Genomic DNA, 14,725 nt, shown 5'->3' on the forward strand with positions numbered 1-14,725 from the left:
GAGAGAAAAATGGCAAGTTTCGATGGACGTTAGTTGAGCGTGGTTAATAAGCGACGACGACCGGTTGCCGTTATTGCGTTCGAAAGCATCGAAACAACAACGATGGACAAACAACGACGCGGTAATTCTATCTGCGAGGATATTACGATTTTCACGATTAAATAAACACTGCGATAGGTCGAACGGAATGATTGGTTCACGATTTTGATGCAGTGAGTTGTAACGGACGCGTGGGAGTCGATTAGTCCCTCTGCACGCGCCGCAAGCGATAGAAGGGATACACGATGTATTTAGTCTGAAACGAGAACTTGTCGATGTAGCGAATCGACACGTTCAATTGGTGTCCGGAGGGGAAGGGGGGAGGGGGATCGAAACGCGGAAGATAATATTTCGAAGAATATATATATAATATTTCAAATTCGATAATTGAACGTCTCTCAAGGTATAAATATCCTCGTAATTTCAATTTTTTTTATTTTCTTTTTTTTTACAGAGGAAGAGAAGATAGAGGACAAGATAAAGGATAAATCATTGCAACAAGAGGCACGGAAAGGTTATCTCGCGTGCAATTGAAACGTCGAGTAATACCTCGACTCGCTACGAATTTCATTTTTGAATTTCTTCTTGTTTTCCAACATTTCCAGGATTCCATGGAAAACTATCCATGGTCGACATGGTTGCCCGATTCGAATTCGGATTCCGTCTCGCGGCATTGTCCCCCTTTTTTCCTCGAACACCGCCCCGCGTGTCTACGCGCTCTCATTAACGTTTACGTATCGAAACCTTCGCTAATTCGGCCGCGCCACGTTGAATATTCATTGTCTCTGCGACGAGACAGGAGAGAGTCGGGGGAGGAGGAGGAGGATAGGGTTGTACGAATGTAAATAATTATACGAGGAAGAGGCCTGGCTCGGCACATTGCGGTATTCCCCGGTTTCGCGTCTAACCTCCGGGGGTTAATCTGAAAATCTCTTTAGCAGGTATTTAGCCGTGACCCCGGGATTGACGTGGTTGGAAAATAACAACAATGCTCTTCACCGAGAGAGAGAGAGAGAGAGAATGCCTCCATCCACGGGTAATAAGAACATAATGCGTCCCAAGGTGTGCGTCTCGAAATCGTATCGTTCATCCGAACAGTTTTCATTTTTTTCTCTCTCCTTCTCATTCACTCTCCCCCTTCTCTTCTTCTCCTTTCTATCTCATCCTCATTATTTTATTTCACGCGACTGCGTCAAGTAAAAAAAAAAAAAAGGAAAAAGGAAGAAAGAGAAAAAAAGAAAAAGTCTCGCCGCACAGAGTTCATTCTTCGTCTCTTTCGCGTTTCCATTCATTTCCTCCTTTCATCGAGCTTCTTATCTCTCTCTATTACATTTTTGGCCCGAGAGACAACACCGGTTGTCCATATTAATGTCTACCTCATAAATCCTCATCTCGCCCCATCGTGTCGCCCTCGGTCCCTCCGAGACGATCTTGTCTTCCCAAGACCTCGCGGATAGTATCTCTCTCCCTTTTGAATTACGTTTTGAATTACGTTCACCCTTTATCGTATTATTTCGTTCTGGGGACTTAGGCGACGCTACGGAATCGGAGATTTACGACGTCGAAGATTATATATATATATATATTTTTAAGAAACATCTTCCAATGAAATAAATTCGTATCGTTATTTTAATTCCTCGTGACAAATTATGGAGGTTCGTTGACGCGGAACACGTGAATTCTTGGAGCAGGTATTATTAAAGAAATGGTGAACGATATTCGAGGGAAGAATTCAATTTATTGTATTCATGGCCAACCGCGCAATTTTCACCGGCACTGACGCAACTTTTTCATTCGATGCGGCCACGAGGCCTGATTGTCCTCATCTACTCGCAACCACGAAGTCCCCTCGTGCCCTGATTCCGTCAAATAAAAGAATAATAAGCGTCGCATCGGCACGGATTACCGGCCGCAACGAAAGTTCCTTGCTTATTCCTTCCTTTTTTTGTCGTTCCCTTTTTTCCACCCTCCCTCCCTCCATTCCTTCCTTCCTTTCTATCCTATCGAATCCTCCTCCTCCTTTCTTCCTTTCTTTTTTTCGCCTGAATCAGAGCGCCGCGATAAAATGAAGAAGCAGCGCGGAAATAAAAGGTGGAAACGTGGGCGTGTAGAAAGAAGAAGGGGACAGGGGTCAGATGAGAAAATTGCATTTTAACTTAATCGTGGAGCGGAAGTTGAAACTTTCCACGGTGGGAACGGTGGAAAAGTCTCGACGCCCTGTAATCGAATGATCGGGCATTAAGTCAGCTATTGGCTAATGGAGCGGGAGTGCTCGCCTAAGAAAAGGCTCGCCCCGATCTCCTGTCGGCCCCCTATCGGATCGTATCGCGCCTTTCTTTCAGAGAGAGAACTCGTCTCGATTCGCAAACGATAATGAAAATATAATAATTCATTAGCAGCGTGCGGACGTGTTCCAAGGAAATTGCTTATCGCGCTGTCTCGTCGCGCGATTAATTGCGCAAATGGAACTTTCGTTAAAGCCCTTTTAAATGGAACGTCTTTCCCTCGAAGATTTGCGCACGACGGATGACGAATTCGAAAATTACTGCAGTTTTACGTCTGTTCTATTTCCTCCTCGTGAAATAGCGAATGAAGGAACGACGGACAGACTCGTCCGATGATGAATAAGCTAGGTTAGTACGTCCGAATCCGTAAAAACTCAAGGTTCTTGGATACGAATTTCTACATTGAAAACAAACAATTGGGTTTAATAAAGCGGGATAATCCATATTTATATGACTAGTGTAATAAAAAAAGTATTTTGAGAGAGCTCGTGACGATCATCCGTGAATTTCCAAGAAAAAAGAAAGAAACAACGAACTCAACTCAAATATCTCGAAATATTTTTCCACTATTCCGGGAACTCGATGTTTTATAAAATTTATAAATGTCTCGTTTTCCGTTACTTTTGTTCGATCTAACGATCATTACTTAGCATCACCGATTATTTCTCCGCTCTCTTCGTCGCTATATCCGTTTCACCCATCGAGAAGAGCCCTTCCTCGACGAAAGACGAACGTTAGCGCGTTGCTAACTTTTTCCTCTGAACACGAGTCGACTGAGACGAGAGAAACGTTGCCCGATAGCATTCTCGTTACTGGCATAGGCAAATATTTGTAGACGCGGGCCGCCGATCGTCGCTACGTGAGATTTTGATTCGATTTAGGGATTCGAGCTGACATTATACATGGGTGGCATAATTTACAGCTCGCGTGCGCACGTGACGAATAATGGGTACAGATAGGAACGTGTCCAATAACACGGTACGTTGTGCCTGTTTGTAAATCGAATGCATCGGTTGTTAGCCGTAACCGCCGTAAGGGATGTCCAAGCTTGAGCGTCAACCATTCATACCGCGCTAACGTATCCGAGCAAGATCGTGAAACCGAATTTCCCAACTTGTACGAGATATCCCCTTATTCTAGTTCTCGTATTCGATATCGTATTCGATATTCGAAATTCTAAATTAAATTTAGAGAATTATATCTTTGGATAATTAAAAATCCAAATCGATTCATTTTTTTCGTCACATTCTCGATGTAATATATTCGTACAGATTGAATTCGTTCTGTATTCTGATAAGATTAAGATAAGATTAACACCGATTCTCGTCCTGATAAAGAGATTCGCGAGAGATTTTCGTAAATATTTCACTTTCGTTTGACGGAAATTTTTCGATTCCTCGGTTATTCGCGACGATTTCTCTCTCCTCGAACTTCGTTAACGATATCCCATTCGTGTTAAGAAGCGGTGATCGTTCAAGGAACGGACACGCAGAAAGTTTTCACGAGAGGCAGATGCCGCGAAATATCCTAGCAGTACAATTTTCATCCGATTGAACTAGTTTCAATTCGGCGCATTTGCACCGTTTCCTCGGCTCATATATTATCGATTCGAAACGATTGGTGTGTATGTGTGCGCGTTTTCGAGACGTCTACACGTAGGAACTCGATGTTTTATTAAATCTTCGTCCGCGTGCAAATATCGGTTGGAAATTCGCGGCGAAAGTTGGCGGTCGGGAAAACGTCGTCGTTTTGAATCGAGTTACGGTTTGAACCGCGCGCGAACTTTTAGTTTCCAATATCGTTGACCTCTCCATTGTATAATTTCCCTTTGACTTACGATCGAATCGATACGCCTGTCCGCGGTTCCAGCGTCGATAAATCGAGCGGGCCGTGTGCGACAACGCTTTCCTTTCCTCGGTATTAAATGATAATATCGTTACTTTCCAACGTATTATTATTAAATCGTGTTATTTTTCACGAGCGAAATTGGAAATGGCGATATCGTTTCTCACAGTTGTAAATAACCATTTTCACGTTTAAAACGTTTCGAAATCGAAGATATGTTTTATCTTTCGCATAACATTTCTTTATAAATTTGCATTTTTGACAAATATATATATCTGTGAAGGTAAAATTTTTTAAGAATCTTGCTAGGGAATGGATGTTATTTCGCTTTCGTCCAATGGGTTAATAATTCTCTTGTGCGTTCGAGAGCGATTCAATTAGTCGTTAATGTGATTTATTCAAAGTTCTGATAAGTGGGTGATAAAGTGGTTCGGGAACAATGCCGCGAGTCACGGATAATACGCGTTCGTATTGTTAACGGATAAGCGTCTTTTTTATTGTTCCATGTACGTACGTGAAAATGAATGAGAAATGCGTAATCGATAATTAAACTGAGCAAGCTTCTTTGACCGGCAGGCAACCGTATCGGATTACGAAAACTAAAGCCATTTACCACTGATTCTATATACGTTGTTGCTACTCATTCTTAATTGAAAGTCACACAGAAACAGCTTAGTCGAGTAGTTAACCCAGATCCTAATAGGCTTCGCGATACAGCGTTCTGAATTAATGCGTCGAACGAATACGTTTACAGGCAATCTTTTCTTTTCTTTTTCGATAACAATTTCGAATCAAAATAAAAAACAAAACTCGAGAGATTTTTCATTTCTCCAACTTTCTCCAACTCTCGTTTCCTATCGATCAATCGAATCGATTTGCGATAAAATTTGCCGCATCCGTCGCGAAACATTAATTCATAAAGTGGTGGTTCGATCAATTCTATGGCAAGTTTGATTAATGAAATTCCCTATTAGCGAGAAATTCCGGAAGACGTACTACCACTGGTGGCTTAAAGGGGGCGCGTAGTCTTCGAACGTGTACCAAGTCCATGAACATAATGTACTTCCACCTCGCACTAGGGTATGCTTATAACCGGCTTAAACGGGATTATATCCCTATTGGGAAGCAGGCAGGCAGTCGTGCAAGGCAGACAGTATGAACGGAGGGTTGCGAACAGGAAGTAGCATGATTACGTATTGAATTGAGCAATTATTCAACGGATTGCCAGGTTTCGCGGCGTATGTACAATCGTCCAGGTCTTGGTACGATACGTGTCCGCGTCTGAACGTGGTCTACATACGTCTCGTCTCGACACAGCCGCGTTTAAGTATCCTCAAACGGACAATGATTCGTTTCAATTGGTAAAATTAATCTCCGCCGCTAATATTATTATCCATCCGTCTCCCTTTGTCCCTCAGCCAAGATCATTTTACCGACAGAAAGGAAAACGCGCTTTCCTTTCGCTCGATCTCCTCCTCTCGTCGATTCTCTCACTCGTCCATTCTACTCCTCGTTCCACTCCAGACGTACGTACGTTCTATTAAAGCGTACCGTTGGTTAATCCTTGGCACGGAATGAAATTTAACACGCCAAGACATTTCGCCGGCTGGATTACATTGCTTGTACAACACTATATTGCCAGACGATTAATTGTGAAACGTTGGAAGGTTCCTTCCCTGCGGTGCAGAGGGGAGGTTAGAGGTTACGTTGTTTATAGCGATGAAAGTGGTCGGTCGGAAGTGTTTCGGATGCTCTAAAAGCGGAACGATTCGAGCAAGGAAACTTCCTCCGATCTTCCAAGCCTCTACGCTCCAAGCTTTCCCTATATGTGCTCGAGCGAAGGAAGAAGCTACGAACGACCAAGAAATCGATGAATCGACGAGTTTCCGGGATATCGTCTGTCTATATATACATATATACGTGCACATATACGATACATATACACGTATGTATCATACATTTCGATTGCCCTAGCCATCGAGCTCTGGATGCTCTTTAGAAGATTTACTTAAGAACGAACGTTTATTTTTTTTTTTTTTTTTTTTTTGTTCTTCCAAGATTTTTCTTATTTTTCCCTTCGAAAAGTTCAAGAATCGTTTCCCAAGTCGCGTGTAATATTTACCGGGAACACTTGGAAGCGTTTGCATAGATTTGCCCGGTAAACTTCTTCCCTATAGTGGCAGTTACCGTTTATCTTCGGCATTTTTCATCGATTATGCGATACGCGCGCAAAATGGGGTGAAACTTTCTTCTTGTTGTTTTAAGTTGTCAAGGAAGCTTTCGTATTTATCCCGTCTATCCATCTTCGGTGCGCGCCTCCGCCGCGATATATCACGACTCATGTCGGACCGTCAAACGCGCGTTGTCCCGACGATTTGGCTTTCTCGTCAACGGCGTGACGATGATATATCCGCCGGCTAGAATGAAATCGTTCTCTATCGAAAAACAGAGTCGAGCCTCGAAATCGTCAAACTATTTCTCTCGAGCGGATCGTCGTCGTTTCAATTGCGACGATTCGAAACAGGCCACTACGTTGATAAATAATTTATTCGATCTTATCTCTCTTTTACTCTTTCTTCGTCGTTTCTCGACTTCTCGACTCTGATGCTCTCGAGTGGAAAATCGGGAAGAAAACTGTCCTTCGTTTCGAGAACCGGAAACGAGCGAACGGACGTGGTAGGCATAGAAAGAGAATTTTCACAGAGTTCACAGTTCTTCGTTGTATCGTTGTATTTATCTATGCAGTTGACAATAAAAGCCGTGACCGCTTTAAATATACATCGATACCTGTATACTTTTGATGGACGATTCGCCCTGATCTGAATATCTCTAAGCGTCTATTTATTTCTGCCTTCGTTCACACTCGATTCACAATTGTTTTTAACGTGTTGCGTACGCAGAAACAGAAAAGATTGAGATAAAACGATCGATTTTTTCCTAATTTGCGAGTAATAAATAGAGCAATAATAGATTCATCGATTAGCTCGATTGCGATTTTACATATTTTTTCGAAATATTGATTTGAGGATTTCGAAATTTGAGAAAACATTCAGAAGATCTATTCTCCTGCTTTTCTCCATCCCTGCTTCTCAATGGTGAAAAATCGGGCGTGTGAAAGCTCGGATCGGAAATGATCGGGGATAGAATAAAAAGTCGGCCATAGAAGATTCCCTTCAGAGGATCCTAGATGCGGTTTCCCTTGATCTCCGAGAAAATAGCGAGGGGAGGGGGTAATCTTTAAGCACGTTTAAACGTTCCCACGAGGATCGAGAGAAACGGGCGGCGCATCACAGTACAATTCCACCGATGTTGCAAACGCGTAACCGAAATCGATCGGTAGATCAGGGGGTTTCGCGTTTATAGACGTGCAACGTGGCGCGCGTGCTCTTACTGTTCGCCACCTGTGCACTGTATTCACTCGGTTTACCCTGTATGTATCCGCAGATGTATCCGCAAGCGCGTTCTTGTGTACGTTTCATCGAGAGGTACCCAAGTAGCTCTATAGTTGCCAGCTATCACCGGTGTTGTCGATCAGGAAGGAAAGCTTGACACACGACAAAGTGCATGCATGCGCGATACATCTAGGTCAACCCCTCGTACGATTCTCGTGTGATTCTCCCTTGTGACGATGTGCAAGCCAAGTGTTTGAACGACTTAAGGATATAAACAAAGGAAATTGATTGGTTGATTGCTTTTTCGCTTCAGATTCTTTTTATATATATTGTGTATTTTTTGAAGAAGAAGATGAACAAGATTTCGTTATGATATTTTTTCATTAAAAATTTCTTAACAAGCAGTTTCCAATTTATGGAAACTCGTTACGTATGGTTAGCTGTCCCTGTACTCCTCTCTGTTCGTCATTCTTTTACGTTTCGTTTCTTTGCTCGTTTTCACGTGTGAAACTTGTAAACTTTCGCAGTCAGTACGCGCAAAGGATTCTTTTTGTTTTTCGAGAGAGGGAGCGTAAAGAATGGTAATGTTTTTTGAGATATGAAAGTCAAGAGCAATTAAATACTAACGATTTGTTCTTTTTTTTTTAAGACGTAAGAGATAAACGCTTTTTGACTTATTTGCGCGTTGTTATTGTTGCCGTTTTGATTAGAAAAACGTTTTTAGACACACGGGTATCGTTTATTTTGTTCGTTAGTGGAGAATTCGTAAAAATATATATATATAAACGAAAACGGGAACACACGCAGTCAAATATGTAAAAAATTTTCGAGTGGATCGTTAGATACGATATTGTACATTTTCATCGGGGGAAAAATAATTGACAAATGTCACAGACAGGATTTTTAGCTTTAGTTGCAACAAGAAAGTTTTTTTATTTTGCTCAAAGGATGAAATACTAGTAGGTGAGTCGAAAAAATTTTATTCAATCACAAATAATTAAATCCTGTGTAAAAGGAATATTTTTTTCTTCTACTATATAAATCTTTCTGAAGTACTATATAAAAAATTGATAAATATATATTCTATTTTAACGTATATTATATATATTTTGCATAGATATATGATAACAAAAATTTATTTTGTTCACGGTTTAATGAAAACGATTAAATTATCGAACAAAAAGATATAACATATGAATGAAAGATCTGACAACTGTTACGAAATTTTTTTTTTTTAATTAAACAGACGAATTCATTTATGAAATTACTCTATCCTTAATCCGCCTTAATCCTATCAACCATCTATTAATCCTTTTGCAATTTTTCAATTTCTCATCCCAAAGGTTGATAAACTTTGAACGTGATCTGATCTCGACGTATCTACATTCTTATTGTACTACATAATTTGAATTTTTTGAACGACAATGAATTATCTACGTGCATTATCGATTGGGTTAATAATATTCTTATAAACGAACGTTTCATTCTCGACGTGCAAACACGTATCTTATACATAATATTTGTCGAGTGACGTGTATTAATTAGTGACGTATATTAGCATGAATAGAGACATGAATTCCTCTAGAGATCAGAATGTTACGTATCCTCTGACGTAGCGGGTGACGTCGATCGATAGATTGATTACGCTATACACAAGAAGGAAGACACCTGAATTCGATGTGCATTCGACATCGTGTACTTTTGTTCCACCAATTTCATTATTTTCATAATATTGTCAATTAAAGCTGTCTGTATCAAGATGAATAAGCTATGTGCTCTGGTTTGCTTAGATATATGTATCCACGGTTATGTATACATCTATCGCTATACCTGAGAGAGTACACAGATTCAGATATGCATAAATGTATGTACACACATGCATATTTATGCGTATACTCGAGAGTATTCGAAGGGTATTTCTTGGGTCCGATGACTAATTTGTACGCGCAATTTTTACAGAATTTTACACGGCTATTTCAAAACAAACATTGAATGTTTATTACGGAATTGAAAAAAATTGGCCCGTTAATAGTAGTAATTTGATACTACTACGTAGATATACTGTGGAGTTTTAAACAATGATGCGACTGTTATTTGATCACGTTTAATATTTATGTTTCGTCTAAAGTAAAATTTATTTCGGCTAAAATCATCAAACTTCTAGAATCGTCATTACAAATGTATATACAAGTACGAATAAATTTAATTTATATGGAAATTGTGCTTCCATTCTCTGTAATTATTGCGCGGAATAATATATGATGTAAATGAACGAATAAAAGAGAATTCAAAACATCCCAGTTAAGGGCAAAATAATCTGGAAAATTGACTGAGCAATACTCTATCAAATTATAATATTTCAACTTTAAATATGTGAAATGATCAATATATTAATTTCCTCGATATATTAAAATAAATTCTCAAATAAAATTATAAAAGGAATTGTATTCGCAGGTTTTTTTTTTAGAAGTTATAAGAAATACATAAAAGATTATAAATATTTCTAGATTTATATTTCGAACTTTACGAGATTTTTATTAGTAGCTAAATAATTTCATATTTTATGAATAAATAAATATTCACATTTATGAATAAATAAATATTTAATATAATATCGAATGAATCGAATTTTATTTCAATCGAATGTGGACTCAAACGTATCGTTTCACGAAATTTCACATTTCTAACATTGATATTTAATTCTATTGGTCATTGAGATCATCTATTAATATCGTATTAAATACGGAATTTGGTGCATCGGATGTAGTAGGTTATATGCACCTGTCTCGAGTTGCAAGGATTCAAGATGATCTGTATAGAGATCTGAGAGTCTAGAATTGCCAATATTGGGTCCTATGCAACCAAATCTCTCGATATCGAATTTCTCACGTTTTAATTCATTTTTATTAAATCAAAATCTCATATTGTTTGTTATTTCATCATATAAATAGCAAACATTATATAAAATTTAACGTTTTTAACGTTATAATAGAACATTTTTAATGAGAAATAAAATAAAATATTTATATTCTTTTATTGAATAAATATATACATATATATATACATGTATATATAGAATATATACATATATATTCTAATTAAATGTTGATTACATTATTTAGTTTAGAAAATTTCTTTTTAATGAATGATAACATCATTAATGAATTGAAATTTTATCATATGATAATGAATTTAATGAAAAATATGACGAGTTCATTATTTTTAAGCTTGACAAAATGTAATCATCAAATAATTATGGAATATACATATAAATGTATACATATACACATAATATCACTTACCTCAAAGAAGAAATCAGCTGAAGAATTGTCTTCCTCCATTTCACAGTGTTTCTTGATAACGAAACAATAATCACATACTTTTACAACAAATAATTATGCACTAAAATTCTAATTTTTACACAATTTTTATCGACACGATGAGTTGCGAATTACGATGCGACGCCACATTGCCGGTATTGGCGGTAAAACTATCGATACCTTCTTTGACAATCGATGCTGTTACCGCGAGCAGCCACTAGGTGTCAGCGATGCAAGTATCGATATAAATTTCGAAGGCGTCACGTGTGTTCGTGCGAATTTGTCGAATTTTATTGTTTGCAATCAAAGTACGCGTTCCACGTCTTATTCGGTCGATATAAACATATATAATATAAACATTCCGTTTGTATTCGTGATCGAGTTTCGTGTTGTGTTCGAACGAATTAATACGCAGTTCGTTTTCGCCATTCGTCTTTGTAACATGTCTGTCTCACGCTACACTGAGACAGCTCACAGACAGTATTTCGAAATTTTTATTCAATCGTAATTGAAATTTTGCGTTATATGTGTTATGTGTGAATCGCGACGCGTATTGTGCAACGAGATTTCGATGCAACGTGTTTCTAACCTTATCGTTTTTTCGTGTGACGCGACAATGTCGTTTAACGGTAGTGTATTTATTCCTTTTTTCCGGTCTCAAAGATGTGTTAGAATCGATGGTGTTATAGAGGGCGTTGCTGTAACAAGCTTACTTTCCCGCGAATTCTCCGGCATCAAACGATAAGAATATTACGCAGTTTATCGCGAGAACGTCTCTCGGCTTTGTTTTACGACGGCCATTAACCCATTTACGTCCAGCTAGAATTGTCGTACAGAACGTTATGAACGGTGTTTCGCCAGGCGACTCTTAATCCTTAAAGGGAATGGAACGGTGACAAATTTGAGAGGCTGGTCGCGACGTAAATGTATTAAAGAAACCGTTTTGTCCGTTGAACGGAAACGTAATTGTTTTACGTGCCGCGTGACTATTCGTTTCGTAACTATGAGGAGGATAACTAAATGTGAAAGGACAGAGAATGTCAGTGATTGTTCGCAAGCTTCGTGATCGCGAACGCAAGTTTTTTGGCTTCATCCACTGATAATGTTACGCCATGCCCCAGTAACACTATACATTGATGACTGATTGACGACGAGTCTTGGCATCGATTGTCTTTCTTTGTATACCCTCTTCATCGCGGAAACAGTGGCGTTTGTGTGTAGGTAGATATGACTATTTGAAATTCTATTGTCTTTCTCTACCTTCTATTTTACGCGGCGAATCTACTTCCGACTGGATTACGATTCCTGACAAGAAAATTTTCGATTGGATGGGAAAGAAAAATAATCGAGAGAAAATATTTATCGAAAATGTTGGACAATATTTCCTGATGCGTAAGTTATATGTACATATTTGTTATATTATATTTGTAAGATATATCGTCAGTCTATAAAAACAATGAACAACTTTAAACAAATAATTTTCCTAAAAATTTAAAAAAAAAGTTTTATATAATCATATTTATAAATAAATAATTAAAAAAAAATGAAATATAATTAAAACATTATTAAATTATTAAAAAAAAGAGAGATTAGACATAAGAAATTAGAAAGTATTTTTGAGATTAATGCATTTAAATATCGGAATTTGCAATTTCTCAATTGTATCTTTATTTTTTTAGACTGACAATAGGAAATGTTCGTTTGAATGATTTAAATCTATTTTCGCGATATATTTATACGAAAATATTTGGCAAAATTATATGAATTCCAACGCTGAATAAAAAACAATGATTTTAAAAACGGACATTTCATAGTAAAAGTTATATTTTATTTTAATATATTATAATAGCTAACAATTTATGAGAGAAAAATAACATATTTTCTCGTAAGTCGCTATTTCTTAAAATTTTGATATTGGTAGAGAAAAAATTATTTTTCCAAGATTCCACTGTTATTTCAAAATCACTTGGTGCGTTTTAAATGGAACGTCGAGTCGGAGGAGAAAAAAATATTCCTTCGGGCGACTCTTGTTGTTCGTATATATAGGGGTACAGAAGGGGTATAGAAATAGAAGCGAGATACCAGTATTTTGTTTACTCATAAAACACGTTCGATGTTTACGCACTTCGCTCTAGACATAGATGTAGTCCGTTAAGTCTCGTTAAATTTATTTACTTACGTACTTGTAGGTAATCTAAAACTTCTTCCTTGTTTATTTTATTTGCTTTGACATACGCGCAGTTTCTTATTACTTTTATGGACGGAAAAATAATCGTTAATCAGATTACCGACTCGAAATACTTACCTGATTATATCCATTCGTCTTAAAATAAATTTCTTTTTTCTTTTTTTTTACTTTCTTTATGATTTATTATTTGTTTCCTTTTATATTTTATAAGTGCATGTTTTGCACAAAATTTTATTCTCGATCGTTATTCTCGAGTTTTTCTTAGTTCAGATTTTTTTCAACCAGGATTTGTTCGAGATATGATAACCGACAATCGACCCTCCGCGATTCGTTCTCATTTTTGCTCGTCACCGTTCTAACCTCAAGAGTGTTTTTTCCTTTTTTTTTTTTTTTTACTTCTCCCTCGCGACAAGTACAAAGCGGTCCTATTAAGCCATAACCCGTCGGCGACGGTTTTACATCTGCTTTGCAATTCTTCTGAAAAGAGGATATAGATATCCTACGAAAATACCGCTAGCAATTTCCTCAAATTGCGGTCAAAGAAAGAAAGCAGTGCGAAAATCTCATAGCGGATAGTTTATCGTGAATTTATAGCTTTTATCTCGAATCATTTTTTTCATTTTGAAACTCTTTTTACCGTTTTTGTCCGTTTGTTACCATCGACATTCCAAAGATGAAAGATCGACAGTTTAATGCGCGTGCACGAAAATGTGCTTTTTCCGTCTGGTTTTATGAATTCTAAAGATTAAAAGTGCAACAAAAAGTCGAAGACAAAAAGGTATGTTGAATAACAGGCAACATGAATGTAGGAAAAAAGTAAAAAGACTTTATTTACGCTCTTTTAATTTTTATAAAGACGCAAGGTTGAAAATGGTACAGGAAAATAATCATTGAAATACTAAAGTGACGAGTTGATTTTTCAAGAATTTTGCTAAAATTGCTTTTTCTAGACTCGGTAGTTAAATACGAACTGCTATAATTTTCATTAGTTACCACGTTTTATATTTTTCAAGGGAAATATATTTGCTCACAGGTTCGGAAAGAAAAACATTATTTTGAAAAGAAATCCAACGTCTAAAAAGTATATTTTTCGATTTATATACGTATATATATCTACGTATTTTGCGTATCAATTCACGAGCTTGTGCTAAATTTTATCGTTATTTTGACAAATTTTATTCCAAAATAATTAGAAATATCCATCAAATCATCGAGTCATCGTCATATTTTTCACGATAATATTTCGTTCCAATTTCCATCGTGTATAAAATATTTTAACGATATTTATGTTGGCCGAAGATGTTTACCCCATATTTTTCTCGCCGGTTAGGGTCGAAGGTTAAGTCAATGCACTATATCACGGGTTGATATATTGAATGGGGACAGGGTCAAGCTCGATCCAAAGTGAGAAATTTATTTGCTCGTAAAAGGACGACGAGAAAGGATCCTTGTCGGTTGTTTTAGTTGTTTCTTCGAGGATGAAAAAGTGTCGAGGATGCGTGTTTGCGAATTCACGACACTTGTCATCCTCTCTCGCGTTTTCTACCGTTGAACCGTGCTTACCTTGCCACAAAGGAACCACGTGGCTTGACTCAGTTCGCGGGAACATTTTGCCATTCCGTAACATCTTTTCACCGTGAAAAAAAAAAAAAAAAA

General features: G+C 37.6%; 2 protein-coding genes across 9 annotated transcripts in view; one reads left to right on the forward strand and one right to left on the reverse strand.

Moving 5' to 3' along the window:
• Nucleotides 1-11,017, reverse strand: part of LOC102679151 (glutamate receptor ionotropic, kainate 2-like) — a 98,516-nt gene extending 87,499 nt beyond the window's left edge. The window contains exon 1 of one of the 2 annotated variants that reach the window (XM_006612836.2): nucleotides 10,864-11,017. The gene's annotated coding sequence lies outside the window, so the exon portion shown is untranslated. The remainder of the gene's footprint in view (nucleotides 1-10,863) is intronic. The other variant, XM_031509130.1, reaches the window with a different exon arrangement.
• The window catches only part of LOC102678757 (glutamate receptor ionotropic, kainate 2), a 225,162-nt gene that overhangs the window by 10,648 nt on the left and 199,789 nt on the right, over nucleotides 1-14,725 (forward strand). The window contains exon 1 of one of the 7 annotated variants that reach the window (XM_031509124.1): nucleotides 11,335-12,273. The exons of the other annotated variants lie outside the window; for them this stretch is intronic. The gene's annotated coding sequence lies outside the window, so the exon portion shown is untranslated. Of the gene's footprint in view, nucleotides 1-11,334; nucleotides 12,274-14,725 lie in introns of those variants that run through there. 7 annotated transcript variants of the gene reach the window in all.

This window comes from Apis dorsata, unplaced genomic scaffold (genome assembly GCF_000469605.1).
Source record: "Apis dorsata unplaced genomic scaffold, Apis dorsata 1.3 scaffold_127, whole genome shotgun sequence".
Classification (NCBI taxonomy): Eukaryota; Metazoa; Arthropoda; class Insecta; order Hymenoptera; family Apidae; genus Apis; species Apis dorsata.